General features: G+C 41.2%; 1 long non-coding RNA gene across 1 annotated transcript; it reads right to left on the minus strand.

The window, feature by feature from the left end:
• Positions 1 to 3,273: 3,273 nt before the first annotated feature.
• Positions 3,274 to 5,935, minus strand: LOC139607220 (uncharacterized). Its single transcript, XR_011684807.1, has 3 exons — positions 5,561 to 5,935; positions 5,051 to 5,102; positions 3,274 to 4,957 (listed from the first exon to the last, which is right to left on the minus strand). It is a non-coding gene; the product is annotated as an uncharacterized lncRNA (long non-coding RNA).
• Between the last annotated feature and the right edge of the window lie 12,572 nt (positions 5,936 to 18,507).

Below are 18,507 nucleotides of genomic sequence, written 5' to 3' on the forward strand. Positions count from 1 at the left end.
CCACCAACTTTCACTGCTTCTGTTTGTAATGACGATGATAAAGTGCTCCAGCAGAGAATTTCCAACACAGCCCCGCAGCCCAGATAGAACAAGCTTAACATCAAATACAAATATGAAATAACAGCAAATATTGTGCCAAAGATGAAATTATAGCACGAGTATTTTCTTGTGCACAGATGTCGGTGAGTGCAGTAAATCTCCTCTCTGCTGAGCCCTGATGCTTGAGGCCTGTGGTTTGAAGCCCGGTTTGGCTCTCAGTCTCAGTTCTGCAGTTCCCAAGACAGCAGGTCTGATTCCTCTTCATGGCCCTCAGCCGAAGGCCGTGGAAATACATTTATCAAAGAGATCACAGGCTCAAAAGTGCTTCAAGAGCCATGGCTATAATATGAGCTCTTACAAGACCTTGCATCCATTGAAAGAAACCCCCTTCAAGGGCCTTGCTTTTTCTTTCAAATTCACCAACTTTCAAGAATTTCTGGACTAGAGGTCTGTGGCTGAAGGGTTTTGATTATTCAAATCCTCCTTCAGATCTGTGTATACTAGTCGCCTGGTTTATCCTGCAGCTGCTGAATAAATACAGATTTGAAGCCAGTTTTAAGTCTTCAGTGTGTTCCCACTGGACAATGACAATTGGTGTCACTCTCAGGGGGGATCAGTCTATCATGTATCAATAGTGGGATTGATACAAAAAAAAATCCATCTCATGTTTGATCAAATTTTCTTTAACTGTAACTACATTGAAATACCAGTAGAAACTTTAATGTTCAATCATGGTCTGTATCATTAAATACTATCAAATCTTTAAACTCCTCAGACTAAACAGATAAAACTACTGCAATGACACATTAGGTGCAGACGTTATTTGTATAAATTCTCATGTGCCATGCAATCATACAACAGTAATGCCTGAAAATACACATTGCAGAAGCCTGTTTGATTTTCCTGTGCTAAAACTTGATGTCGTCCTTCAGTAAATATCGACAATTTGACTTTTAGCACCAAAAAATCAAATTAGTAAATACTAATGTTCCTGGTAAATACTCCCCATAGTGATAAAAACAGGATTTTCAGCAGTTAGCCTTGGCTTCAGTTTCAGGCTTTGGAGCTGCTGAAGGCTAAATGAGTTTGTAAATGTGGGCTTAAAGAGGATGGAAAAAGGCTGCTGCTGATGGTTGGGTCAGCATGTTGCATGGCAGGGAAGCCTCACTCCCAAGTTGTACCATGCAAACACCTTGTCAGGAGCAATTTTTCAATGTGTAAGGTAGTCCAAACCATGGGGGGGCGGGGGGGGGGGGGGGTTCTAAAAGCCCTGAATCTTTTATAAAGTTTATACTATAACTTAAACTTAGTGTCATGATCTTAAAGCTACTCTATAGGTTGCCCGGTGTGATGGTTTCATTTTTGGCTCCTTAAGTTTGGGCTAAACGACGACGACTGGCTCCGCCCCTGGTCCCAACAGACTTCCAGTGTTCTATGCTGCATTGAAAGTTGACACAAGTCAAGCAGACCCGGGGCTGAGATTGGTTATAGTTTTGTGTATTAAACCACACCACAGTCTTTTCCTAACCTTAACCAAAGCACTTTTGTTGCCTAAACCTAAAAACCAGACAGGGCTCTGGATGCAAACCTGGTCTCTGGTGAGACATTCACTCTTTTGCTCACCCACCACCTTGGCAGGGGTAGTTAGGGTTTGGTGGCAAGAAGAATTTATTCATTCAAAAAATACGTTGCCTCTGCACATTAAAACTTGACTGCAGGTGGTCAGGTAAAAGCTTTATATAAATTGAGTCCATTTACAGTATAGATGCAGATTTGCAGGTATACCTGAAAGAGAAAGGTCTTATCTTTTTAGTATCTGTGAACGACATTGTTGGTAAGAGCCAAACTCTGTAAGTACAGGCTGCTGATGCAGATATTGGCTGTTAATTGATCATGCAATCAATAAAGGAAATATAGTTGGTTGACCAGTTTGGGGGTTGATGATTCTTCTTGAAGAATATTTATCTGTATTAGGGTTAGGGGTTTCAGAGAGGGTTGACTGACCCTATAATGAGTCTGCTGTCTGCCCGGTCATGAATGATGAAAATGTCAGACCTTAATAAGAAGGCAGGCCATTGTTGGTTTCTTTTAACCATGACCAGAGTTGTTTCTTAACCTTAACCTTGTAGCATCAGATAATATAGTGCTCACTGAGCAGTTACAAATAATGTATTCTGTTGTTTAATTTGTAGTTTACAGGATATGAGACACTTGGTCAAACAAGCATCTGCAGTATTTAAACATTTTAGAAGATGGAGGAAGCTAGAATCAAATTGTCAAATTGCAGTCAGTCAGTAGGAGTTGATGATTAAATACTGTAAGTCTTTGCTAGCTCGGTGGACTGTTGAGGCTGGCTAGTTCTAACATGCTTCCAGGTAACTAGCTGGCTAACAGTTAGCCTACCAGTTACAGTAGCCCACCAACTAGCCCTGCAAATTGTCACTACTTTGCAAAGCTACCACCTATTTAGCAAACCTGAACAAATACGTTTCGCTTCGCCACTTGTAGTTTGTAACCACGCTCTAAAACTTCAGTCAGTTCATCGTATTTCAGATCAATGTTTTGGCAAACACTGTAAAAAAAACCTCGAGGTCCTTTGTTGAAGAGAGAAATTGTCAATGTCAAAATTCAAATACTCGCTGTGTCTCTTTCCACAGTCATATAAACCTTCTCTCTCTCTTCCTGCAAGTTGTATCTCTCTCCAGATGATTTGCAGTCACAACATGTCCTTACTTCTTAACGGACACAGACTGAAAATTAATCTGAGGCCCGCTGCTGGAGCCTGATATCAGGCTGCATGGTGATCTATCTGTCCACTGCAGGCTCGACTTTTATAGCAAACCTTTATTTATAGAGGGAGAGTTGACCAAGCATGAACACTTCCCTGCCCTGCTTCTTATTTTGTACACCTTTTACACATTGATACAGAGGAGCTGTCGACTCCAGTTGTTCCCTGGTTTCTACTGCATCTGAAGGTCATCCACTGCTTCTGCTCTGGTTTTCCCTGGAAAAGTCCTACAGCATTCTTAAACTCTTAAATCAAAATTTAAGTGCTCTCCTTTCCTGCCACTTTTGTAACATAAAAATGAAATAATATCGCGCAAAATTGTTATTTGTTAACAACAAAATTGGGTTAAAAAAAAGTGACGAAAAGTTACGGCAAATGGGCCAATCTTTCCTTATGATACTGGACCATGTGTTTGTACCTGTGCAGTAGCTGAACTCTCGGGTAAATATTTGCTCTTGTTTGGGTGAAGATAGATTTGTTTCAAAGAGGGAATGTATTCAGCAGCTGCGGTGCACCACAGGAAAGTGCACCTGCACTGCTGCTGCTTTGAATATATATGAATCACCCTCCAACACAGTTGACTAAATGCAGAATTCATTTACATACAGGTGATGTTAGTCTTGTACTGTCCAATGAGAACCACAGAGAAATGTCACAGGTCCTAACAGAGAACGTGGAAAGTGGTGCCTTGACGCCGCATGTTTTAGAGTTACAGCTTTTATTTTCCAGACTGTTTCTACTACCATGCAATCTACAAGTACAGTGCATCATTTTTAATTTAACATATTTAACATGCAATTTGTTAAGCAGGTGTGAGGGCTACTGTGGGTCACCTGTGGAACTTTTTAAAAAATAAATTATAGATGATGAAAATGACTTGGCTGAATATGACTGTAGGTAGAGTGGAGAGGAAGGAGACGATGAAGACTGATAGGAAGACGAGTGAAGATAATAGAGGAGGGAAGGTAAAGAAGTGATTACAGTGCTTTGCCCATTTATCACTCTAAACAGTGAAATATAAAAATGAGGCAGGCAATGGGAACCTGTTAAGAAAAGTATTTTATCTAATAGCGTACTATCTCTTATTAAAGACGAGACAGGAAGGAGACAAGAGTAAAAAGGGAAAAAAAAGGCAGTAAAAAGAGTAAAGGAAGACAAGTGAAGAAAAGTAGAGGAAAAGAAAGTTTAGACTTATTAAAGTTAATCTTTAATTGTTAAGACTATGAAGAATGACCCATTATTATCAGTTGCCCTTCATTATAGTTTATTACAGTACAATAGTTACCATGGATAATACATTAAACCAGAAGTGTCCCCATTTTTTATTTCATAGATAAAAAACTTCATAGATGTTTTAGTGATATATTGACCAAAAAATGTTCAGAAATTTGGTCACCTTAACAGACAGCCCTCACAGCTCATTATTTTTAATTAGACCCAACTTTTCAGTCCATTACCACTAATATCTCTGCTGTTTGTCAACCATTTACTCTGCCAGTGTTTTGAGCTAATGTGCTAAAATAGTTCCTTAGCTTCTGCTAAAACTAAGATGTTTACTATCCATATAGTATTTTCAATGAAAGTCAAAGGAGAAAATCCACAAGTAATCTTCGCATATACAGGTTAGATTGGATACCTGTGTGGTGAAAGCTCAACATCATCAGCAGAAGATAAAAGAAGTGATGCATGAATCTGAAAACAGGCAGATAATAGCAAAGAGAGGTGAAACTGCACAGGCAGCATGCTGCTGGAAAAAATGTCACCTGAAGTAGACCTCCGAAGATAATTAGACATAAAAACACTGAGGCGACACTGGTACTGTAAGAACAAACGAAGAGGGGTTTATGCAGCCTTGAGCTTAATGAAGTGAAGATGAGAACAGCATCTGTTTGCTTTTTTCTGACAGATCTGTAATGATTCACGCTTCAAGGTAACAAAACCTCTGACAGCAAAATTCAGTCAAAACAAACCTCTAACACAACACACAAAACACTGGTGAGAGGATATTTCAGGAACATTATAGAGAGTCACATATTCGCCTGCCGCTCGTGGGTGAAATGAAGTATTTGAGTTCATTAGACCTGCCATCAGTGGGCAACAGACTGAGTAAAATCCTCCCATCAGCCATTACTGCTGAGAAAACAGACGAGGCAATTTGAAGGTTAAAAGCCAATAAATCCGCTTGTGGTGATGGCTTCCCATCAGCGATACACAAACACAAACCTTCAGGGAGGAGCCGAGGCCTTTAGTCCCATCATCTTCTCCCAAACACAGCCTGAAAGAGAGCAGATTCAAGTCATTATGGAGCGAGGACTCATAACAAACAGATTCATCAGGGAGGAAGTCTGGTTTAACGGATCATGCCAACATGTTTGCATTTTTTTGGTCAGTAACTACAAAATGTGGGTGTTTTCTATCACTACAGATCAGTTCAAGCCATGACATGAGTTTTAAGATTCATTGTACCTTTCACAATGATGCATCCATTTGGTCAGGTATCCTGTACATGCTGTATTTGAGATCATTTTGATAAATTTGCTCTATCACCTCAGTCATGATACAGTTTAGTAAACTTTTAACCGAGTAACAAAAGGATCACAAAATCCACGAAACACCGCCTGTGGGAGTGTCTGAAGTTTTATTACGTCTCAAACAGATCAGTTTGATTCCACCTGTATTATGAGCTTTAGAAACAGTTGAAATTTCTCCACATTGGGATCAATAAAGTTTTACCTTGTGTCATCCTTTTCTCAGACGTAGTAATGTGCTGCTTCACTGGAGCATCCAGAGGCTTAAGAGTCCCAATCCATCGGTGAAGGGCAGACGAGTGAAGAAGAAAGTCTCAGTAACAAGGATCACACGCTGTCTTCACTGTGCACTGAGTTTTTATTAGTCACTTATCAAGACTGGAGAAAATGCAGGGGAGGTCTGATCAACATTTCTGTCCTTTCTCATCGACAACAGCCTAAAAGTATTGATTCCATATTGTGGGGTTGTAATTGATAGCTTGAAACTGGTAGTAAACTCTATCAGCCTAACACTGATGTCATTTGAAAGGCACAGCAAGGTATTTACTCCCCTACAGCACAATATGATCTTAACATACAGAACCTGCTGTGGTGTGACAGATCAGCTGATTAGATTTATTTGTTATAAAATGCACTTTATGGCTCATACTTATAAGTACTATTTAATATTCATTAATTAATCCATTCCTTCTTCTTTGCTGTTTTTGTGACCAGTATTCAGAAAACACCGGACATGTTTGAAATGAACAGCAGGGATCACGCACACTGGGAGTCTTCATGAAAGGTGTTTTGTACCAATGCAGCACATATGAGTATGTAACCACCACTTGTTGATCCGTGGAATGGTGAAGCGCCATTGGTGGGCGTGTGTACCATTCACCCACATGCACATGCATATGTATTCACTGGCAAATGAACAAGACAAACAAACCCACTCATAGACAACATCTCCATATTATTACTGAAAAGGTAAATGTAAGCTTATATAGAGCTTCTCTAGTTTTACTGACCAATCGAAACACTTTACGATGTGAGCCACATTCACCCGTTCACACACACAGTCATACAGGGATTACATCTACACATAGAGCGCTTCTATCAATCACACACTCATATGCTCGCCATCAGTATCTTGCCCAAGGACATTTCGACACGCAGACTGAAGGAGCCGGGGATTGAACCACCGACCTGTGGACGAGCAGCTCTACCTCCTGAGCCACAGTTGCCTCCAGATGGAACCTTAAATAGTTACAAGTAGTTAAACGAGTTAATCTCAAGTAAACTCAAACAAAAACTTTGTTAAAAAAAAAAAAAAAAAAAGTTAGCTGTGACTTAATGCCACTGGCTAAAAACAGTGCTGCAGAAAGCCCTGCAACTGTTACACTTTGTTTTTGTACAGATCATACAAACGAGATATAAAACATGTTAATGCGCGAGCTTTAGAGGTGCTGCAAGGAGGATTTGTTAGCTTTGCTCAGAGGCAGAGGCGTAGAGGCATATTTACTGTACAGACACATTAGATATGCCAGCAAGACAGTGAATAAGAAAATGATGTTATCTATGTTCCTATCCCTTTACTTTTAGTTGAAGCAAAAATAAAAAAATAAAAAACTCAAAATGACCATCGAGTTGAATCAGCACCTCTTCTATAAAACTGAACACAGATCAGATTTACTGCAGCGTTGCTGCTGTAGATTTCATCACCTTCTCAGGTGTTCCAGTTATTTTGTCTATCACCTCAGAGACTGCTTTATACTCCGCATGTACACAAAGTCAGCTACACACAAAACACACACAGGTGTATTGCAGTCTTGCAACACAACAAGATTGTCAAACCTATTCGGCACGACTACTATTACAGTCATGAATATTTATGAACATACACCTCATTAATATTCATGAGCATGTTGGACTGATGAATATGCATCAGAAAACCAAAGAAAGCAAGACAACAAGAGACACTGACCTGATCAACCACCCTCTGTGTGTGCGTGTGTGTGTGTGTGTGTGTGTTCAACAATCAACCCGCGTCCCACACACAAGGTCACCACGGCACCCAGCTGTCATTCCCGGCAACAATCCGTCGCTAATTGAAGTTTGGTTTGAGATGACCTCTGGTTTATGTGGTGTTTACATACTGACACACACACACACACGCAATGAACACTTTAACATGCATGACTGAAACTACACAACAGATTAACGCAGAAACAAGCACAGGAAACATATTATGGAGTGTTTGAAGAGGAGAAGTAATGGACAGTGTGTTTGCTCACACACACACACACACACACACACACGCTCTGACCTGAAACCGGAGATCCTAATTGGTCAGTTCTGTCCATCACAGCGCGGCTGTGGGACATCTGCATCTCATCAACATCATTAGGTGAGAGCATAGATAAGTGAAGAGCCCTTTATCTCTTTGGCCAGTAAAACTGCTGAAGTTCATCTTTAATGTCTCCAACATGTGGAGATGAATAGAAAGAGGAGAATAAAGGTGTATATTCACAATAAAATATAACTTTTCAGCAAGAAACCTGCAACTTCAGAGAGGACCGTTTTCCTGCAAGACAACAGGCCCCAACATGAAGTCAAAGCTACACAGAAATGGCTTAAAAACAACATTAATGTCCCTGCCCTTCAAACTTGGATGACCACATTCTCCAGATTATAATGTTCATCATTTGACACACGTCTGGATTTCTTGGTTCTTTAAAGCTGGAACTTTAAAGGTCCATATTGTATAAAGGTAGATGTCCATGTGTGTGTGATCATAAAGCAGGTCTAGGTTCTATATTAATACTGTGAAAGTATCAAAGCCTCAGTCCACAGAGAAATGCACACAGCCTGTATTCAGAAACTGAGCCTTAAAACCAGCCGTCAGGACTTCTGGAACTTTGTGATGTCACAACAAAGCAGTCACTGCCCTCAGCCACGCCCCAAGCCCGCCCACCCGGACCCACCATCCAACCTTTCAGGATTTGGTTTGTCTGAGTGTTTATGAATTAATGGTTTATTTTTATGGGATCACTCAGAAAACAGTCAGCCAATCAGAAGAGAGGCTCAGAGCCTCTTCTTGTCCATATGCTACATCGACGTGCACAGGATAAAGTGGGTTTGTCAGTATCCTGCTTAAGTTCTGTTTTTTTCATTGCACCTGCCCCAACACACAGACACATCAGGCACGAGGATCATCCAGACCAGGATGTGTGTGAAATGCTGCTATACATCAAATACATTTTTTATAGCATGAGATTTAAATTTGTCATTAAAATAGACAATTTCTATTTTATACTATTATTATTATTATATACCAATTTCTTAAATAAATATCGATATCAATTTTTTAAATAAAAAACTGCCACTAAATTCATACTCACCCGCCATGTTTGGGATAAAGAGAGAGGCAGTTCACAGCTATACAAACACCATTTGCAGGACCAGTCATATCAGCCCTTGTTTATTCATGGTATGTGAATCTGGTGATATCTGGAGTCACCTTCTTCAAATAGCAACAAGAAAACAGGCATGAGAAGAGGAGGCCTTCCTCCTGAGTAAACGCAGGTGTAAATAAAAGATCTGATGTGCAGATATTCACAGGAGTGAAAGGCAGAGGAGACACTGAAGCCACACAGGAGGGGGATCCGGTTATTGATCAAACAGCACTAAAGAACGGACCGACATGCAAACATACACAACACAGATGCCAAACGGACAGCACAGCCCTCATATCTTTATATTAGACAGTGACATTTTCCTTCACTGATATCTCTGCAGCCAAACACAGAAAGATTTACCGAACAAAGGTCATCCTGAGGACGTTTCCACAGAGACGACGGCAGACAGAAGACGGTGAAGCTTGGTTCCTTGAGTCGTCTTCTTGTGTTTTAGAGGCTGTCAGGTCACTGAGAGGCACAAGCTGCCACGGCCTTGACGTCACAAGTTCAACTCCGACATGTGACCTTTGCCACGACCTTTGTCATGTGTCATCCCTCATCTGTCTCCTGCGGGGCATCCTGTTTATACACTTTCTAATAATGTAGAAATGCCATGAAGATAATGTCAGATAAAGGTTCCTGGGTTCGTCAGCACGACGACACAGGAATTCAGCAGGTAATTATGGGACTTTTTTTAAAACTGTGAGGTATTTTCTAATTAATTCAGACAGAACTGGTGACAGTATCCAACACTTTCCAGTTTAGCTCTGTCTGACACAGCCGGACAATCTACCAGATTCCAATCAGATAATGACTCTATTCCTAAACACCCAGACCTCGTGTGGTAGCTGGTATTAAAATGTGACTGGTATTATCTGAATGATAAGAGGTAAAAACTGCCATGAGAAAGTGATGATCAGATCTCAGACAGAGTCAGATGGAGCGAGGAGGGTATCATCACCGCCATCAGCCAAAAAAACTTCTTGCCATGAGTCGACACATCATTTCTGCAGGGAAAACCTTCAGTGGCGAGAGAAAATCTGTCACCACAGCTGGTGGAGACGTCATCAGCACTATAAAAAAAAAGGTAATTGAGACGTTTGTTTTTCTGAAAAACATAGTCAAGAAAAAAAGGCAGAACTCCTGAGGTCAGAAGTCAGTTGGGTAAATTAATTACAAAAAAAAGAGAGAGAAAGAAAAAAGAAGTTATTATATTAACAAAAAAATACATAACTTACATACATTTTATAAATACAATTAAACATTACAGGAATACATTTTATACATTGATATACATATCTCAAAAATTTGAAGGCTCAGTTTTTGAATACAAGCTGTGTGCATTTCTCTCTTCTAATATTTTCACTGTGTTAATATAGAACTAGACCTGGAAATCTCACTTTATACAATGAGGGCCCCTTAACTCAGGACATGTTTGGAAAATCTAACCTGGGAAAGAGAAACTTTTCCAGTGTGTGCTTCCCCGTGTAGCTGCTGTGTTTTGCTTTGTGTGAAACAGTTGAGCCTCATTCAAAGTGCAGTCAGGTTCATGTAAACGCTTGTGACAGGAAATGGCACATTCTCAGGTCCATCAGACACAAATGTCTTTGAATTACCATAGAAACTGATCATTTCACCACTCTGCATCACGGCAAGCCATCTGGCGGGAAATCACGCAGAACATTTACTGTCGACGCTGCCGCTGCTCCTTTCCCTCTGTTTTTATGGCTCTGGCCGTTTCTCTCGTGTAGACTGATGGGACTAAAGATGGCAGAGAGGTGAGGAGGCAGCTGCTGAGAGATTGAATAATGTGCCGTTATTTCACTGTTGTTATGACCCAAGCTCGTACAGGGGGAGAGGGAAGTAACATGAAACCAGCTGTTTGTGGAAAAACAGTTATTTATTTTTCAAGGAGCTCAGATACACAAGTTCAGACACACAAGCATGAGGTAAACTGAAAGGGAGGTGGATGCTGTTCAAAACAAAGACAAAAGCATGACCAAAGAACAATAAGAGCTACAAATAAATCAAAACAGCAGCCCTGTTCCCTGTGTCTCCAAACAAAAGATCTCTGTGCTTGTGTGGAAGTCAGTGAATCTATGCCTGGCCCAGTCCCCAGGTAGTTTTTGTTTTGGGGGCATTTTGCCTGCACTCTACCAGGTAAGCCACCAGGGTGGCCCCCCACCCCCAAGGTAGTTAACAATAGAGTTGTGCATGAAAACACTAAAAAGCCCAGAAATGTCCAAAAGCTCCTGGCAAGTCTGAAACAACTCCATAAAGTCTGCAAAATGATGAGTAACCATGAAAGTTTCAGCATTGTCATATTGAGAAGCTGGGTAATACCCTGAAAAGTCATGACAAACATGGACGACCAGACACCCTTGAAAGTCAAACAAGAACCATTGTCTATAATTAGGATAATCATGATAAATCAGTATTTTACATTAAAGTTGGAAGCAGCCCAACAAGTTGGGTAATACCCTGAAAAACAGGGGTGTTTGAATAAATCCCAAAACAAGTTGGAAACAATAACTTTGAAGAGCTAGAAGTAAACTCAAAAAGGTTAAGGGGAATGACGCAGTAACTGACAACTCTGATAGGCTGGATAAAATGCTGAAAACACGATCCTGGCTTTAACATCTTCAACAGGAATCTTTCAGTTCATTTTTTGTAGAAATTCCAGCACAAACCTCCTGTGCGCGCTGACCCAGAGTCATATTTCATGCTGAAATTCATGTCAGACGGTTCGGAGAGGAAGGTTTGAACTTCTTTTTGTGGTTATGTGATCAGTCTGCTGAGTCACAGCAACAGTGAATGACTCATCTGTCATGACTCAGCATGTAGGTTTTATCAGCCTGAAGGTTTGTGAGGTTTCCGTCACTGGAAACAAACGACTGAAATAATGAACGGCAAAAGTGTAATTAGGTTTCTTCTTTCTTGCTCAGATTGACTGGATTAAATAGATGGATTCATGTAGAACATAAGTCAGAAAAAGTGAATTAATCACCGAAAGATAAGTTTCCAGTCTCAGATATGAAATATTACACACAGTCTGAAGATAGAAACCCCAGACGGGTTTTCAGGAGTTTCTGTTTTTTTTCCTGATTGGGTCTTAAATTTCACCCCTGAAAGATCAGTGTTCCAGAGAAAAGCTTTAATTACATCCTGATATCTACCATGTAGAGACAGTTTTAAATAAAACGACTCCAGCTGCTTTTTTAAATATTGTCTTAATTTCCTTGAATTGAGAACGTGTCAAGGACTAATTCAAGAATCTTTCCATTGGGGAAATCTCCACATTAAAATTCAAATAGATTAATTAATTCTCTATGACTTGAGTGAGCTGATCATTTCCCAGACTACTCCCTCCCCACCAGACCCACAACGGGACAGTTTTCTTGTTGCTGTCGTAATGGTCACCCTTCAGGTCTCAGTACGCACAAAACAAACTAATTTGTTTACAACTGTTCTAAATGGGCAAAGTAATAAGCCTGCCGCTTCAAAGAGGGGTGACATCAACACCTCGCTAATGGCTGCAAGTGGGCGTGTTTGTTGGATTGCCAAAAAACTTCAGGTACAGCCCTGCAAAGTCTGACGTCTAAAAGGTGTTGAAGGAGGGAGTCCCAGCTCAGCATGGAATACTGGTCGGGTTTTGGGACTCCGCTTGATATGGAGTCCAAGCATCATCATCATCATCATCATCATCATCATCATCCATAGCCAGTTCCTCTAAGGCTTGGTTGATTAAATACTTATTGCATTGGACTCATCCTCCTCGTGATCTGTCTCTTGAGGCGCTTTGACCCCAACACCAGCTTATGTCTGGAGATTGCTTTGATCCAGATGTCCACTGACTAAAAGCCATCATCCAGTTAAAGGTTTTAGCTATAAGGTTAAAAAAGTGACAGTGGAGTGTGTACGAAATGTAATAAGAGGAGTGGAATAAAACAGCAGCAGAGAACTTTTTTTACTTTTACTTTTTTACTTTTCACTCACATCATGTTGCCTCAACCAAACACAAAACCTCACAGGTGTCATTTCATCCCATCAGTGTCCAAACTGACCTGTCAACTCAAATGTTTTCTTCCATTAAATCCCATTTTGGCTGCAGAGCTGATTCCTACAAATCCATTTGCATTCTTTTCATTCAAAGAATGAACTCCAAATTCATCACAAATCCCAAACTACACCACTCTCTCTCATTCAAAACCATCAGTCAAGCTAATAAAAGTGAAAGAAAGGGGGTAGGTTTCTGAGGATTTAAACTGACAGGAAATGTGAACAAACAGCAGCATTTGCTTTTGGGCTCAAACTGCTTCAGTTGCACCTTAACATGAATTCTTAAAGTGTCCGAATGGGGAACACAACCATGTTCAAATGGAAAAGTGTCAAATCAGATGAGCAACTGTCTGTGATTAATCAGAAAAACCTCTTTTTCTTTTTGTCTGTTGGGGGGGGGGGGGGGGGGGGGGTTATCAATTATTGATTAGAAGTTTGTAACAGTTTGAAGTTTCACATATCAAACACGCTGTGATACTGAGGCACATCAGAAGAGGAGAAGATGAAACAACATTATGAAAGGCTGAGCAGTGCAGAGATCATTATACAGCAGCACTCACCCTGCTCTGTGTCACAGCCTGGGACAGATGCACAGATGCTGCAGTGCAGTGTGAGAGGTCACTGACTATAATTTAGAAAACTGCAATCAAACAAATGTCTGGTTTTATGTCTGGTTTGTGCTATTGTGACAAAAGGATAAATATGTATTAAATACAGTATGTGTTTAATGCATTTTTTAGAGGGTATTTAAAATTTAGAATTTTAAAATAACTGTGTAGCTTGTTCCTGAATCTGAGGCATAGACTGTGTATAAATATGGAATTAGTCTCTGTGACGTCACTCACAGGTTTCTGTTTGAAGCTCAGATTGAGCTGCTCCTCCGTCACCATCTTGGCAGTGCCTGACTCCGCCCCTAACTCCCAGCTAATCCAAAAATGGCCAAAGAGGTGGAGCTGGGCGTCTGGGCATTTTGCTCAAAGGCTGACCCAAGGCTAATTCATTTAATGAGCTAAGCTAACAACCCAGGTATGGTGAGCACAGACCCTGATACCTCTAACAATCTAAATAAAACACCAGAATGTCAGTCAGCTCAGACTACAGCAGCAGACTCGGGGGTGCTGTCACAGCCGCTGCGAGCTAATTCAAGTCTCTTTCAGACGCTTTAACGCCACCTGATCAGGTAACAGAGGTGTTGTCCTCCCCTTCCTATTCCACATGACCATGTTCAGTGAAGCATGATGGGAGATGAACTGCCTCATTATCAGAACGGCCGCCTCAGCACGGAAGAGCTCACTTCACACATCAGCTGTCATACTGGACGATCTGGAGTGATGAGCTGTGCAGTGCAGTTCGCCGTCTGACTCCCAGCTGTGTTGGTATTCAACCAGCCGCTTCCACACTGCTCCTCTGGCTGTTTGTGTCAAAGCGTGTGTGTGGGTGTGTGTGTCTGTGTTTTTGTGTGCATGTGCATGGGCTTATTTATGCCTGTGTGTGTTTGTGTGTACGAAATGAGGCAGATAAAGAGCTTATATCTATCCCAGGATTGAATGAGAAGCTGTTTTGTCGCAGCGAGGGACTTTGGGAGATGTTTGTGTCTCTGTTGTGGGTTTGTGTTACTTTGTATGTGTGCTCTTTTTCAGTGTGTGTCTATGTGAGGTAGAAACAGATTGTGGCAGTAATTGAGAGATAGTTGTTACTGATGTTTTGTCTTGTGATGTCGTGCTGACACCTTATTAGCCCTCTCTGCACTTTGGTGGGTCTATTTTTGTCGCAGTAGAAGATTCAGTGACGCTCAAACCTTCGAAAACTCAGTTAAAGTTTGTCACCTGCAGAGGAAAGCACCCCCCACTGTTTGCCTTTGTTTGTCGAGGAAAAAATGACTAAACTCCACTGGACAGAATCTCTTCTGGGAGCTGCCCACAGCTGTTGAATCCTGTTTATCTGTCTCTGTCAAGGGCACCTTGACTGAGAGTTGTGCAGTGAGGAAGTTTCTTGAATTTAAAATCTATGAGAGAGAGAAAAGCAGCTGCTGCTCAGAATCTACTGAGACATTTCTATCCAAAAATACTCCTTTAATACTCTGTGATATAATTCACCAGTAAACAATGACGCTAGAGGAAAAGTCACAGGATGATCAAAATAAATAAGATTCATCCTCTGAGGATGAATATATGTGCAAAATGTCATTTCAACTGATTCAGTGGTTGTTAAAATATTTCTATAACTGTATTGTTTTTATGACGATTCATCTAGCTTTACTGTTTTGGTGTAGCACAGGGATCATTTTCAGGTTCACCTCTGTTACAGAAAGGAACAGCTGGACATGTGTCGACTGCGTCACTGTGATCAAGCCGTGTTGATAAAATGTTCTTCCCTGTCAGTCGTTACAGTTCATTCATATATAACGTGCACTTACCTCCAGTGGCATCCAGCCATGCAGACTTTTTTTAATTCTCCCATCACTGAGATTTCTGCATCCACACCAACACTCTGTAGGTAAATGACAGTGTGTGATGCTCACAGTGGTGGAAATGTTTTTTTTTTTTTTAAATAAACAGCAACAGACAATTTCTAGAAAGAGTTTCCTCATTACTGTGGAAAACCCACAGACCTCAATGTCAACAGTTTTTACTGGGACCATGTGGTGTAGGTGCAGTGGGGGAAAACCACTGCCACTGCATCATACCAAGATGGTCACCCACCCTGCTGGCCTTTGCATACACACCAAATAAATGGGAATTAAACCTAAAATAGCTTTTTGTATTTTTGTCAACCAGTAAAACCAGATGGAACTGTCAATGGTGGCTTTGTGATCACTTAGTTCACACTCTTTTCATGAAGTGCAAGGTTCCTCTACCAGACCCCAACCCAGGGGGTACTGGTAAGGTACTGGCTCACTGGGTGACATTTTGCTGTAGAAGGCTATTGGCCTTGTTGTTTGCTTGTTTCTTTTCTGTCACCGACTGTTTTAATCATTGTAAGGTAACAGTCAAGGATGGATAAAATCAGGTTTGGCTCTCCAATTAACCAGTACCTGTTGGGTTGGGTCTTGAAGACATGGGTTCGGGTCAGGTTTGGGTTTTAGACCAGTATAGAACTTCAGTCGATGGTTCCAAAGATGAACTATAGCTCTGACTCTGAATTACAACATATGTTTGGTCGCACAAAGTGCAGTAGCACTTATGAGTGTAAATCCAGTGTGGTCCACGGGCACTTTCCAAGTTCTGTAAACATAGCCAACTCTTATTTTTATCTCTGTCTGACAGATATTTACATCACACAGAAGATATGACAGTGTGAGGGATGATAGAGTACACAAAGCTGCTCTATTTTAGCAGCACCGATACGACAAGTATGTGGCTAAAAACCTGCTTGATGTATTGATATCAGAAGGTAAACATTCCCATGAGACTGATGTTTAGTTTGGGGACATCTGATTAGGGATCAGGGATATTATAGTCAGAGAAGTGGATGTGTTTAACCAGCACAGATACAGCATGTGAAGTATTTGGGTCAATGAGTGGATGTTGGGAGTCAAACAGTTTTCCTTCCTGTCAGTCGAGTCTGATAAAGTCAGACCAGAGAGCTCCAGTCAGCTGGGGCTCAGAAAACATCAGAAGCTGTGTTTTTGTCTCTGAGAGCTGGTGTTTATTGATGTCGCTGTCTGTTATCGTGGCAGAAGGAGTCAAAGTCACCCTGAGGAGCATTTGTTTGGTATATTCTCGCAGTGATGTGTTCGGGACATAAAGAGCAGTCAGGACAAATCTGTTTTCCTGGCAGCTGCAGCAGCAGCAGCTGTAAAAACTCAGCCATCCAAGTCACCATCCCTCACTCTCTATCTGTTTCTTCTTCTGTTGTTACAGTTTGAACCCGTGTCTTCACAAAATGCTTCACGCCCATTTATCACTGCTTCATTCACCTCTCCCATATCTTACAAAATTATTCCCACCTTGCTCCTCGCCACTTATTTCTACCCCCAGCACTTCTGTCTGACCTGATGGATCACAGGAACATCGTCAGGGCAACGTGACTCTTGTTTCAATTATGTCTGGTTTATGGCGTTATTATATGAGTTAAAAAGGCAAGTTAATGAGGCAACAGCTCTACTTTTATGCTCCATATCACAAAATAATGGGGTTATGGCTAAGGTCTGAGTACAAATTAGTTGCCTATCTACTAAAGACATAACTATGTCTGATCCCCTAGCCCACAATCAAGGGCAGGGTGAAAAGTCTGACAGTCACAATGTTACATCAATTCAACTCACAAAAAGTGATGTAAAGAATGAAAAAAGAAGCTTGATAGAGAAGTTCAAACCTTGGCCAGTAAAAAAACAGATAGATGCAACCTTTCAAATGCAATCACTTTGTTTAAAGCATATACGACCCTAGGTTGAGTTTAAAACTTCTTCCTGGATTGAGGGGACGCCGTGCCACCATTTCTGTAACTTTCTAAAACACATGACCTGACATCAGCACCCACTTAATGCCATGACTGGCCAGCTGTGCTGAGGTGAGCAAGTATGCTGGGTTTGTACTTCTCTCTAAGCTCTCTTTTTTCATTTGTGCACAACTATTTCTGTCACTTTCCATGTCGGCTCAACACCATGAACATCTTCCAGGACACTGTCTGAAAATGTTTCGCCGTTATGCCCATTGCTAAATGACATTGCCTCTCAGCCCTCATGACAGCTGGCTCTTCACGCTGCCTTAGACTGTGACCTTTTGGATCAGGTATAAAGCCTTGTGATGTCTGACAGCATGTCTTAGAGAATAAACCAACCATTAGAGGTTCGGTTACAGAATTTTGTCAGCTGTCCATCAACATGGAGGTGGAATGGGGAGCTAAAGGACATGAAGAAGCCAGCACTTGTTACTCAAAACTCAAAAACTACACAGCACAGAGAAACAATCCTGAAACCACTGAGTGGCAGGAGAGGAGGTGGGAGAGAAGATGCAAAGATGCAGTGGGTTGCCCAAGGCAAATGGTGAAATTTAGGCATCCAAGCTGAGATAGTTCAGGTTAGGGTGGTCAGACATCCTGGTCGGGATAGTCAAGGCTCGTGAAAAACGTTAGGCGGGAAAACAATAGCCCAGATCCAGGGAACCCATAAAGGTCATGATTAGCACCAAATCCCAGTGAAAAGGGAGCAGTAGTGGGACTTCAGGGCCTAATGTCCACCACACAGACCCCAGTAGACTGCAAGACAATTCATCTGCACAGGAAGCCCATCCCCATCCCCATCTTCATCCCAGACCCTGTCCACCAACCTGAGAAGGGGTGTTTCTATCTTTTAATCACTAATAATCAGGGTTGAGGTGCAGTGACTGAGGTGTTGATGCATATCAAAGACCTGTTTACCTTCAGGTGCTGACAACTCTGCTATTCCAAACTATTTTCTGTTTGTTTTCAGGGAGAAACTTTTGCTAAGGTCATGAAAAGACTAAAATGCCTCATTTTCATGCCTTTGAAAGAAAATGTAAAAACAAAGTTGTGAACGAAGGCCTAATTGTTGGTTGGAGTTTTTATATTTCGCTGTAACTGTATATGTCTGCACTTGGAAAAACACTAACAGAGCAGTAAACACAGCAAACATCTGCAACGTACCACTGAATGAGAAAAGTTTGGACAGATAGAGTAGGAGCTCAAATCA

This window comes from Trachinotus anak, unplaced genomic scaffold, assembly GCF_046630095.1.
Source record: "Trachinotus anak isolate AG129_WGS33_773 ecotype Australia unplaced genomic scaffold, CSIRO_AGI_Tana_v1 ptg000023l, whole genome shotgun sequence".
In the NCBI taxonomy this organism is placed as follows: domain Eukaryota; kingdom Metazoa; phylum Chordata; class Actinopteri; order Carangiformes; family Carangidae; genus Trachinotus; species Trachinotus anak.